The sequence below is a fragment of the Nycticebus coucang genome, chromosome 5 (assembly GCF_027406575.1).
Source record: "Nycticebus coucang isolate mNycCou1 chromosome 5, mNycCou1.pri, whole genome shotgun sequence".
NCBI classification, from domain to species: Eukaryota; Metazoa; Chordata; class Mammalia; order Primates; family Lorisidae; genus Nycticebus; species Nycticebus coucang.
The window spans coordinates 51,343,056-51,354,760 of record NC_069784.1 but is presented as its reverse complement, the minus strand read 5'-3'; the positions used below and the strand labels follow the sequence as shown (position 1 = coordinate 51,354,760).

General features: G+C 43.1%; 1 pseudogene; it reads left to right on the top strand.

The window, feature by feature from the left end:
• The first annotated feature begins 609 nt into the window (after positions 1–609).
• On the top strand, positions 610–9,311 carry LOC128585474 (putative neuroblastoma breakpoint family member 5; annotated as a pseudogene).
• The last annotated feature ends 2,394 nt before the right edge of the window (positions 9,312–11,705 follow it).

Sequence of the window (11,705 nt, the reverse complement as noted above, 5' to 3'; positions counted from 1 at the left end):
GTGGTGACTTTGTGCAACCATTACAAAAATAAAGTATGATAGGCAACGACTTTTAGGTGATTTAACATACATAAGAATGAGCAATGTGAAATAGACCAAAGTTTACCAGGGAAGGGATAGGTCTGTGGCATCAGCACAAGTCACTCTTGAGAGTGGCTGGTTAGGGGTGTCCCCATTGGTGATGACCTTCAGATAGGAACAGAAGGCCTAGACCAGGCAACTGGAAGGCAGGGGCTCCGCAGATCCCACAGCACCCCCACCTTCTAATTCTGTTACTGGAAGCCCAGACCGTTACCGGGCGCAGCGAGCTCTACCTTCCTCACTTCAGTAAGAGTTTGAGCTATAGGCAGAGGCCTCGGCTCTAATCTCTGTCATAGTGAACCTTTTTATTTTTTTCTTTTTTCTTTCTTTCTTTTTTTTCAGTTAAGGACTGTCAAGTGCTCTGGAGTGTTGGTCAAGTTTTTCTCAGCAATAAGTTAAGAATTATAGTGTTTGTCATCCCTCAGTCCTGATGAAACCTATTTGATTTCATTTGTTTTTCACCCACCAGCGTGTCTGGGTTTCTTCTCGCCAGTCCCTGGCTGTTGCTCTTCTGCCACACATGTCAGCATGGCTGGACCTCTCAGCCTTTGGTCCAGTCAGAGGGCAGAGATGGGCATCCTGGAAATCAACAAGGAATTGCGCTGTCATCCGGCAGACAGTCGACAGCAGCTCCGTGACAGTGGGGAGAAAGTGCTCACCTCTGAAGCTGCTGCCTCCTTCCTGGGCAACCAGCTGCAGAAATACGGTAAGTTCTGTGGGTTCCCTGGCCTCAAAGTGGTGGCTGAATGTCTTCTCTCTGAGAAAATAAGCATTCTCTAGACTTGATTGTCCTCTTCCTGTTGTCAAAATAAACGCCGTCTTGACTGTACTTCTGGAATGGTTGAAGTGGGTATTTAACCTCATTGTGCTGAAGATGGAAAAACTGAGGCACAAAGAGTTTAGCAACTTTTCCAAGTTTGCAGCGAAGTGTAGGCTGGGGCTTGGGTTAAAATCCCATTTATTGATTCCTAGTGTAGATAGTGAACTTCTGTTTTCCTCAGAAATAGGTTAAGCCGTTTTTATGAGGATCCTCTCGGTATCATGTAAGACTCCACACACACACACAAATCCTGCAGACAGGTAGCATTTAGTCTGTGGTGCAGATTTCTGGAACTAATTAATTCCAATTCAATTTTGACTGGAAAAATCAAACCCCTGAACCCCCCTCAATGCTGGGAGCCACTTGAGGTCCAGGTAGGTTCTTGGCTTTACACAAAAAATTCAGGAGCCGACGACAGTATAAGTGAAAGTAAGTCTTATTCAAATCTACTACACAGAATAGAGGAAAGTTCCCCCTGTGGAGGAAAACTGGCCCCACGGTTCCTTTAGCCCCGCTATTTAAGCAATCATTTAATTATAGGGTAAAGAAGCGGGGAATACTTATGTTATTTCTTGGAAAGAGACGGTGCTTTCTGGAATTAGGGTGATGCCCTCTTTTTGAGTAAATACGATCAAACGGAAAGTATCTACGTCAGGCACACAGGTGGTGGGAGGTTTGCTTAGAAACCTGTGAGGTAATGAGTCCTGTGATGAAGCTGTAAAGTCAAGGGCAGTCATTCCTCTGCCATCTTGGTTCTAACGGGTTGGAACTTGTCCTGCCTTGTTTTCACCAGGTCAGGTGGAAACTTTGTTTCAAGACTTCCTGACTCAGGCTGTCTGAAGCAATGCCTGTCTTTTCCCTGTCTCAAATTGAAGCTTCTCCAGGATATGAACTAACACACATGAGAGAAAATTTCAATTTAATTCAAGGTGGGGATAGGGGCAGGGAGGAAGGAGGGGAGATTGGCAGGCTCCCGCCTAAGGTAGGGTACGTGGGCACACCTCTTGGGCACGGGATACAACTACTACAGGGACCTTACCTAACAAACACAATCATTGGAACCTTATCATTTGTACCCTCAATATTAATCTGAAATTTAAAAAAAAATTCAAGCTTCTGTGAAGGCCAAATAGGAAAGCACTGTGCTGGATACACCGGGGAAGGTGGCGGTGGGACACAATACTTGCTTTAAAGGTTAATGAGGAGTATGCTTCTAACAGAAACTATGGCCTCTGTAGGTGACACCATCACCTGGTGAGAAAGAAGTCCCGTTTCCTGGAACAGACTCTTTTCCCCGGGACCAGCGGAGCAAGCATCCAGCGCTGTTCAGAGCGGTGTGTACAGCAGGGACCCTGGGCAGGACTCCTGGGCTCCCGAGGCCTGTCTTCTCTGTGCCAGTTTCCTTCTCTGTTAATTAGGAGCTATCATAGTACCAACCTTTTTAAATCTCTGCAATGAATTATGTGACATACTTCTTGTAAATCTCTTACTAGTTCTTCTATTGCCAATTTAACACAAACTTTATTAGTATTTGGATTATTTCCTTCATGGTTTTATGCTCTTACATTTTACACAATTGCATTCACATATGATTTTTTTTTTTTAATCTTTGTGGTAAAGTGCTTGAAATTTCCAGCACAAGGGAACCATCAGTCCTGTCATCCTCAGGGCCTTCCCAGCTGCCCAGGAAATTGCTCCTTCCTGCTCCACCACACGGTTTTACATAGCAGGCTGCAGGCTTGGTGAATGACTGGTAATTCAAAGTCAGGCTTTAGACCAGTGTTTTTCGATCTTTTTTATCTCATAGCACACTTCCACAGCACACTTAAATTCTGTTTAACCAAAATAAGTAAAAGAAGGAATATACTTACTATGCTTTGAATTTCTTTTGAAAACAATTTAATGATTTTTAAAAATTTTTGCAGCACACCTAAGATGCTCTCATGGCACACCAGTGTTCTATGGCACACCAGTTGAAAATCACTGCCTTAGATAATGTGAATTCAGACTCTACCAAATGCAGTACAATCATCTGGTGAAATTACTTCCTGTGCCTTTAAGTTTCTCTCTCTTCATCTCTAAATAGAGAATTATCAATGCTATGTATTGAGAAATACGAGAGCCTGGTGCTGGGGATACTTTTGTCCCTGGATAGGCCCTGCCTCCCTCCCTGTAGGCAGTGACCACAGCAGCATGGCCAGCTTTCACTGTGGTTCGTGTGTCTGTCTTTTCTCAGTGTGAAGAGTGCAGAGACATCGTGGAGTCCATGCTGGGTGAGAAGCCAAATTTCGAAGTGGAGGAGCAGGCAGAGACATCAACCCTAGCTAAAAAGCTCAGGTAAGGGGGCTGTGGGGGGCAGGTAGGTGGGAAGATGTGAGAATTGCTGAGAGGGGAAAGCTCAGCTGAGACACTAAGAGTTCATGTGGGCCAGGAGGAGGGTAGAAGTTGACATGGTGGCCACATGTCTCACAAATATTTATAAAACAAGGATAACAAAAATAATGGTAAGTTCTGCAGTTGTTACACAGAGCTATGTGTTCTGTTTCCAAAACACCTAGTTATGAAAGTGAAATTCACTTCAGATTAACCAAGGAAAAGCAAATAAGTCAACATTTGAGGATACTCAAAATGGAGCGCAGCCGCCACCACATTAGCTCTGATGGCAATCACCTCCCTCCCTCCTGACTGTGGCTTCTGATTTTTTCACCTAAAGCATGTGGTCTTCTTGACCCTGTCGTCTTCTGTTCTTTCATATTTCCACTTAGCCCCAGCTGGACCTGGTCACATATCTGTGTGTGGCTGTGTACACAGTGCACCCAGTGTATTTTCTTTTCTTTTTCCCCCCCATTCTTGACATACTTTATTATGAAGAATGTGTGACAACTCCATCCATGTACACATAAAAGATGTAAAGTCTCTATCTTGTCTTATGGCTGAAGAGTGTTCCATGATATATATCTGCCACGGTTTGCTAATCCATTCATGGATTGATGGGCATTTGTATTGCTAGTATGTCTTGGCAATTATGAATTGAGCTGCCATAAACATTCTGGTGCAAATGTCTCTGTGGTAAAATGTTTTTTGTTCTACTGGGTGTATTGAGGAATGAAATGGAAGGTTGACTTTTAGTTCTTTAAGTGTTCTCCATACTTCCTTGCATAAAATTTGTATTAGTTTGTAATTCCACCAGCAGTGAAGAAGTCTTCCTTATTCTCCTCATCCATTCCAGAGTCTTCAGATTTGGGACTTAATAATGTGGGTTAATCTTACTGGAGTTAGGTGATATCCCTGAGTGGTTTTGGTTTGCATTTCTCTGATGATTAAAGACAATGAGCATTTTTCATGTGCTTGTTGGCCATTCATCTGTGGCTGGTTATTTTCACTGCCTTCGTACCTTTCTTGGTCTGATGCTGGAACTTCTGAGTCTTGTTCTGTGAGGCCACCTGGGTGAATCCTCTCAAATTTCCTCATCCACTCCAAAATTACCTTGCTAACCCCCTTCTTTCCTCCCCCATGCCCCCCACAATCCTTCTCCATTCCCAACCCTAATCTCTACAACTTCTTCTTCCCCTCTCTATTTTTTTCATGGACCATCCCCACCATGTCTTTCCTCTTTACTTAGCAGTAGTATCTCACATCTATCATTTCTATGTCTTCATCTCTTCGCTCTAGCTACAAACCCACCCAGTGTATTTTCATATGGAGTTGACTGGCCAAAACGAGGAAACAAAGGGATATCTTTGTGAATCTGATTAGGAACTGATGCAATTTTGTGTGCAGAAGAAAAACAGGAATGGAATGTGGAATCTTAAGGAGCACTCTCCATTACTGGCAAGGCCTTTCTTTTTACCACTAGCATTTCACCAAACATATGATGAAATTATGCTTGAAGGGGTCCTTAACAATACTTTCACAGAAATCTCTGCTGTAATACTTAGAACTTGTCACTCATCCCTCTCTCACACAAATTTTCTCTACTCTCTTATCTTAGGAAATAGTGTCATAATTCACATTCAGGAGCAGAAGTTGGCCCTGTTAAAAGAGCAGTTATGGGAAGAAAGGGATGTCGCCTCCTTACTCTATCACATGTTAGGGCTTTCCTCACCTACAATGACAACTGCCAGGGGCAGGGCCTCCGAGAGCAACTGACTGAGGGGCACAGGCTAGCAGAGCACCTCTCTACACACTCAGCCCAGGTAAGTTGGCCACAGACCCTGATTATCCAATGTCCCAGGCTTATGAGAGACTCCAGAGGGTCATACCTCCAGAAATGACAACACACCAGTGACTTTTCTTTCCACTAAATATTGTGGTTATGACCTGACCAGAAACGGATGGATAGCAACTGAGATGAGAAACCAAAGGTGTTGGTGGTCACGGTATTTCAAATATATCCTTCTTCCATGATGCAGCATGGTTTTTGGAGCAGGAGGCAGTATCTACCCAGTTTTAAAGTACAGGAAGGAGGATGTGACAGGAGGCAGCCTATTAGAGTGAAAAGAGCCCTGGGCTCAGAATGGAAGGCTCTAACCTAAAGCATTGTCTTTAGTAACTGTGCAAGAGTGATTAATTCATCCTTCCTGAATTTCTGTCTTCCCCTCAGGAAAAAGGATCAAATAATCTCTGTAACAGTAGATACGCCATTGAAATTTAGGAATATTTATAAATCTATTTCAGAATAGGATACTGCTCCTTGCTCTGTGGTGTTAAGATACTTGAAATAGTGGTGCTTGGTGGTAGAAATGTGGTTTATACTGAAACACTTCCCATGGAGAGAATTTCCCTCAATAATATAGCAGAAGTCAAGTTGGAGGGCCCATGAAGTTCCCTAATATATGGGGGGCTATGGGACAGGATTGTTTGCTGCTTAGAGAAAGAAATGGGTTCTTATTGACAGCTATTAAGGGACATAAAGCCTATGCCTGGGGTCAGATCTGTGGCACAATTGGAGACAGAGCTGCAGAAACCCAGAGAGAAGCTCACAAACACCTTTAAGATGGGAGGAAAAGGTGTTTTTTATTTGGCCCAGTTTGGAGATGAGCATGCCAGGGTGGTGATCCCACCAGATCAAAGGCACGTTGTCGGATGGATTAGGAAACCATCCAGGGCATTTCATTAAAGACAAAACAGGAGGAGTTTCATTATGATACTGACTTACACGTAGATGGTTATATCTCGGTGCACATATAGGTCACTGGGTTTGTAGTGTGTGAAGTGGAAAATAGCAGAGTGGACACTTGTGTATTTGCAGAATATCATGTGGGTGAGGAGGTTGAATAAGCACAACACCTGCTTACCCCTGGGTAACAGTGAAGAATCAGAAGCTGGTAATGGATGTATAAGACATGGAGGAGGTCTCAGAAAGGGCCTATAATGAGGTGAAGGTGATGACAGATTCCAGGTGCAAGGATTAACAACACCACAGATTTTATTGATTTAATGTACTCAACAATGAAATAGCCCAGTTAGCACAGTTGCCTGTTGTCTTTGTGTTACTTATAAGATGAACCAGCCTTAGGGTTTTCCTGAACACCCAGAGAACACCTGTTTTCTCTCTTCATGAAAACCAGGAGGAGATGCATATCTGCTTTCTCAGTAGTTATCTTTAGGTTCTTGTTAGGAAGGATAAATAGCAGTGGTAACAAGCAAAGAAATTAAAAGTTAAACACAAGCAGAGAAACACAAACCAAAGTTAAACACAAGCAGAGAAATTAGGGCATAACTAGCCAAAGTTAAACACAAGCAGAGAAATTAGGGCATAACTAGCGAAGTTAAACACCAGTACCTAGACAACAAATTCAGTTTTTCTGTCACAATATTAAAAGAAAGAGGCCTAGACGTGAATGTGGAGAGAAGGGAACACTTTTACACTGTTGGTGGGACTGCAAACTAATACAGCCTCTTTGGAAAGAAGTATGGAGAATCCTCAAAGATCTCACATTAGACCTCCCATTTGATCCTGCAATCCCACTGCTAGGCACCCTCAAGAAAAAAAAAATCATTTTAGCATAGGGACATTGCACTAGAATGATTATTGCAGCTCAGTTTACAACTGCCAAGATGTGGGAGCAACCCAAGTGCCCATCAACCCAGGATGGATTAACAAACTGTGGTATATGTGTACCATGGAATACTATTCACCATAAAAAGACAGAGACTTCACATCTTTTGTATTAACTGGTTGTAGTTGAAACAATCTTAGTAGTAAAGTATCATAAGAATGGAAAAGCAAGTATCCAATGTACTCATTACTAATATGATGCCAATAGATAATCTAATACATGCCCACATAAGAGAAAAACTCAATTCAAGTTTAGGGCAGCCTGGAGAGGATCTGTATGCTCCTACTTAATGGGCACAATATAAGGGTATATGGCACACCTTTTGGGTGCAGGACACAGCTATAAAAGAGACTCTACCTAAAAAATGCAAACATTGTAACCTATTCATTTGTACCCTCACATTAACCTGAAATAACAAGTACAAAATAAATTTTTAAAAAAGAAAGAGGCATAGAAACCACACCATTTCTGGAGTCTACCATCACTCAAGGGTACCACCCCCAGACACGTGGTGGGGCACCTGCCACAGTTCTCCCTGTGTGCTGCACATCATGACCATGCTGTGCAGGCGTGGTTGAGTCTCCTTCCCCAGTGGCTTCTGTATTTCTCATGCAGTGAGCACCAACTGTTTCCTTTCTCTCTGGTTCCCATGGCAGCCACACACATTATCCACCACCCCACCACCCTGCACCTTTGCTTTCTGGGGTCACTCTCATGACTCCTACCAAACTCCCTCGTGTCTCATTCCTCTTGATGTAATCTCTTGTCATCCTCCCCAACCTGGCTCATCAGGAGCTGCAGGAGGTTGAGGGAGGGAGGCCTGGATTCACTGGAGGAGCATCTTTCACTCTTTGAATTTGCCGTGGCCTGACTCGGAACAGCCTTACAGCAGCTCCCAAATTCCCATTTGAGGAAGAAGTCACTGTGCTCTGGATGTAGACAGTGAACCTTGCCACCATGATGAGGAAGAAGTCTCAATATTCTTCCAGGTGGCTTCTGCTTGTGTTTAGGCTTGGCAGGGTCCACTCCAAAGGCAGGCCCTGTAGACATATTGGATGGAATCAGAAGTGGAATATTAAACAGATGTCAGGTGGGCCAGGGAACTTCCCTCTTTTCCTCAGCCTATGCCATGCCTTTGTCTCACTGGCCCCACTGTCAGGTTATTGGACACCAGGCAGCTGTGATAAGCTCATACCTGCCTGTGTACAGGAGGTATACAATCGGTGTCTATTAGATCTACTTGTGTGGATCTGATGTCTCTTGTCACTTGCAATGATGTAATTCATGTTTCTGCACAATGTCCATGAAGTCTCTGTGCCTGTCCCAGACCACCAGCAGCTTTGCCTGCATATTTGGAGATGCTGTCACCCTAGTTTCACTGCTGTGAGCCCCAGTCTCTATTTCCTAAGTTGGCTTTTCTTAGCTAAGCAGTCAGCTTAAATTCAGCACGTGCACACGTCTGCATTTATCTTGCTTTTCATGAAGCAAGACTGGGCCTTTATATGAGCAACGTTTCTGTGAAACACCACAGATTCATTTTGGGTTAGGGTTTATAGAATTCTTCCACTGGTCCGGTAATGTCTATAAGTTTTTTTAACTACTCAACAACTGTGATATCCAATGAGAGAGCTCTCTTTCAGCAACACTTCTAGGCCAATTCCTGAAGATCCAGGGAAAAGTGCGTTTACCTGTTTGCAAGATAGAGGTCAGAGGATGTAAGATCATGATCTACTAGTTCAGGGATATTTTGCCCAGGGGTCTGGACAGCAGGCTCATCTGCTCCTCACAGGATTTAACCCATGGACCTCTCAGGAGGTCCTGGTGTAAGCCTGAGCATGTTTGTGTCTTGCTGCTGTGATCGGACCCTGATTTGGTCATATGTATATGTGATTTGCTTAATGTGACCTGCTTTTCTGAATTTATTTGCAGAAAATCAAAATTATCATGAGGAAGAAGGAAGACATCAACCAGTATCCCCTGGGTAACTCTGAAGAGTCATGGACTGTTAATTCAACAGTGACACTTAGAGACTGAAGATCCAGGGGGAAAATAAAGTGTGCTGACTGTAGTTGTTTCATTCAGTCAGCCAGCCACAAATTATCCTTTCTAACAATGTGGGCTTTTTCATGGAGGTGCTTGCATAGATTGCAATTCTTCAGTCTCTTCACCTGACTTCAACTTTGGTTAGCTGACCCAGGTGAGATGCCCATTTACTTTCTTTCTCTTTGGCGTTAGTATATGGGCAAGTATTTCATTGCTAGAGAAACAATATGAAAACAAACAACAAAAAAAACTTTTCCTGTCAAAATATTAAAAATAAATGAGGCATTAAAAACACAAGATCTGGGAATCTGGAATGCTTCAAGAGTTCTGTTTCTTGGATGTGGCATGTAAAACTCAACAAAATTTATGTGACAGAGCTGACACCCTGCTCTAGGCCTCTGTGGGTGCTGTGAGACCTGGTTGTGTCACACAGGGAGAGTTTAACATCCTGCACCAGCTGGTTCTGTAGCACTGCACACCAGCAGCTGGCTGGTACTCCACCTCCAGGCAGGCACATGCCCCCCCTGCATGTAGGAGGGCAGCTTTTCCCATTTTGAGGGGACTGCTGCTTTGCTTTCTGCAACTACTCCCTTTTGTCTGCCATGGTATCAGCTGGGACACTGTGGTGTCTAATCCCTTGTCATCCTATCCCACCTGGTTCATCAGGAAGTAGAGGTGTTTGAAGACAAGGAAATCCTACAGGACTCACTGGATGCAAGTTTTCTGACTTGTTTGTTGACTGTGATCTGTCTGACTCTTGCCAGCCTTGTGGAAGTTCCTCTGTAGCATTCAGTGAACAGGAAGTGTCCTCTGCTCAGGAAGCAGCCAATGAATCTCTAATTCTAAAAGAAATGAAGCCGCAATTGGCTTCCTGGATAGAATCCACATTTTTTGTGTTCCTTAGTCTGTCCAGACTGAGAGATGTCATACCTTTGGGTAGACCCTATACTCACATACTGGTTTGAATCAGGCTCTAGGATTGTGTTTGGAGAAAGACATCCCATGAGCCAAGGAGTCACTGGGAAGTCACCAGACTCAAGGTTAATTTGACAACTTCACACCCACCTATGCAGCAAAAGGGTGGGGTATATCCTTCAGTCCTCTTAATTTAGACTGAACTTGTCATCTCACATGAGATGTTTAATTTTCCTTCTCAAAAAAATGTGAATTTCTTTGCCTGTCCAAAGCCACTGTATCCCTGCAGCTATTGCCCTGATTTACTACTCTCTACCCAAAGTCTATCTCTTTTCAGTTGGCTTGTCTTTGCTTAGAAGTAATCTGTGTGTTAGAATATAAACACCACTGTTATACTTTATATATTTCCCTGAAGAAGACTGGGCCTTGGAATTTCCAACCACAGGGAAAGGCCAGTGTTTCTGTGTAGCGCTGAGTATTTTTCTGTTCCCATCTATCAGCTTTTCAGGTTGGGAAGAGACTATTGCACTTCTAGGATCTCTTAACATGCTATCTGTTTGCACAGACTCAGAACAGAGGATATTGGGGTGATGACCTGTCACATTAGGGAAATTTGCCTAATGGTTGAGAAAAGCAAACCCAGTGAACTCTGACAAGGGCCAGACTGAGGCTTCCTGGAAAATTTCTTTCACAATATCCTATTCTTAACACTGAGGATATTTATGCGCCTGTGATAGGTTGGACACAATATTGGGCATGTGTAAAGTGTGATCAAGTTAATGTCACAGGCCTTAATTTATTTACAGAAAAATCAAAATGATTATGAAGTGATAAAAAGACAAGAAACAATTGCCCCCAGGTAATTTGGAAAATTCATGGGCTATTAATTCCGCAAAACTCATATCCAGGGAAAATGATTAAGAGGTGACTATACCTATTTCATCTATTTAGCCAACCAGAAATGATCTTCTTGTGTTCTCACTGTGGTATTTGTATTGGTTTCTGTTTCGTATTAACTTCTTAACTTTTGTACAAAATATCAGTTGACTCTGTGAACTAATCAGTCACAGAGACTTCCTGTAAGTACCTACCTTCTTCTGATGGTTTAACCAGCATGAGATGGATCTCTTCCTTCTCTTGTTTCACACTAGAACATTGGCAAGTATTTCATGGCAAGAAAATCATGTAGAAAACATATTTTGCCACAATATTGACAGGAAGAAAATTTGGGGATATTATAATGCCTCAAAGGCTGTGTTTACTTGGCCACTACATATAAAAGTCAACATCATTAAGTAAAAATAAAGGAAGCCACAGTTAGAGGATGTGATATTCAATAAGTCCTGACTGAACCCTACAGTCCTTCCTCAGCAAATCCTAATCTGCACAATTTTCCAGGCATGGTGGCTCACACCTGTAATCCTAGCACTCAGGAGGCTGAGGAGGGTGGATTGCTTGAGCTCAGGAGTTTGAGACAAGCCTGGACAAGAATAAGACCTCCTCTCTACTGAATAGAAAAAACTAGCTGGGCAAGGTGGTGTACACCTATACCCAGGCACTATGGGGAAGGTGGAGGCAAGAGGCTTGAGCCCAAAAGTTTGTTGCTGTGAGCTATGATGCCAGAGCACTCTACCCAGAGCAGCAGAGTGAGACTCTGTCTCAAAACAAAAAATTCTGGACCATTCACAAAGCGCATGCAGTGTCTCTCTCTCTCTTTCTCTCTATATCTCTCTACCTCTTACCTAAACTGCTGGTAACCTCACTGTGTTCTGTTAAGAAGATAA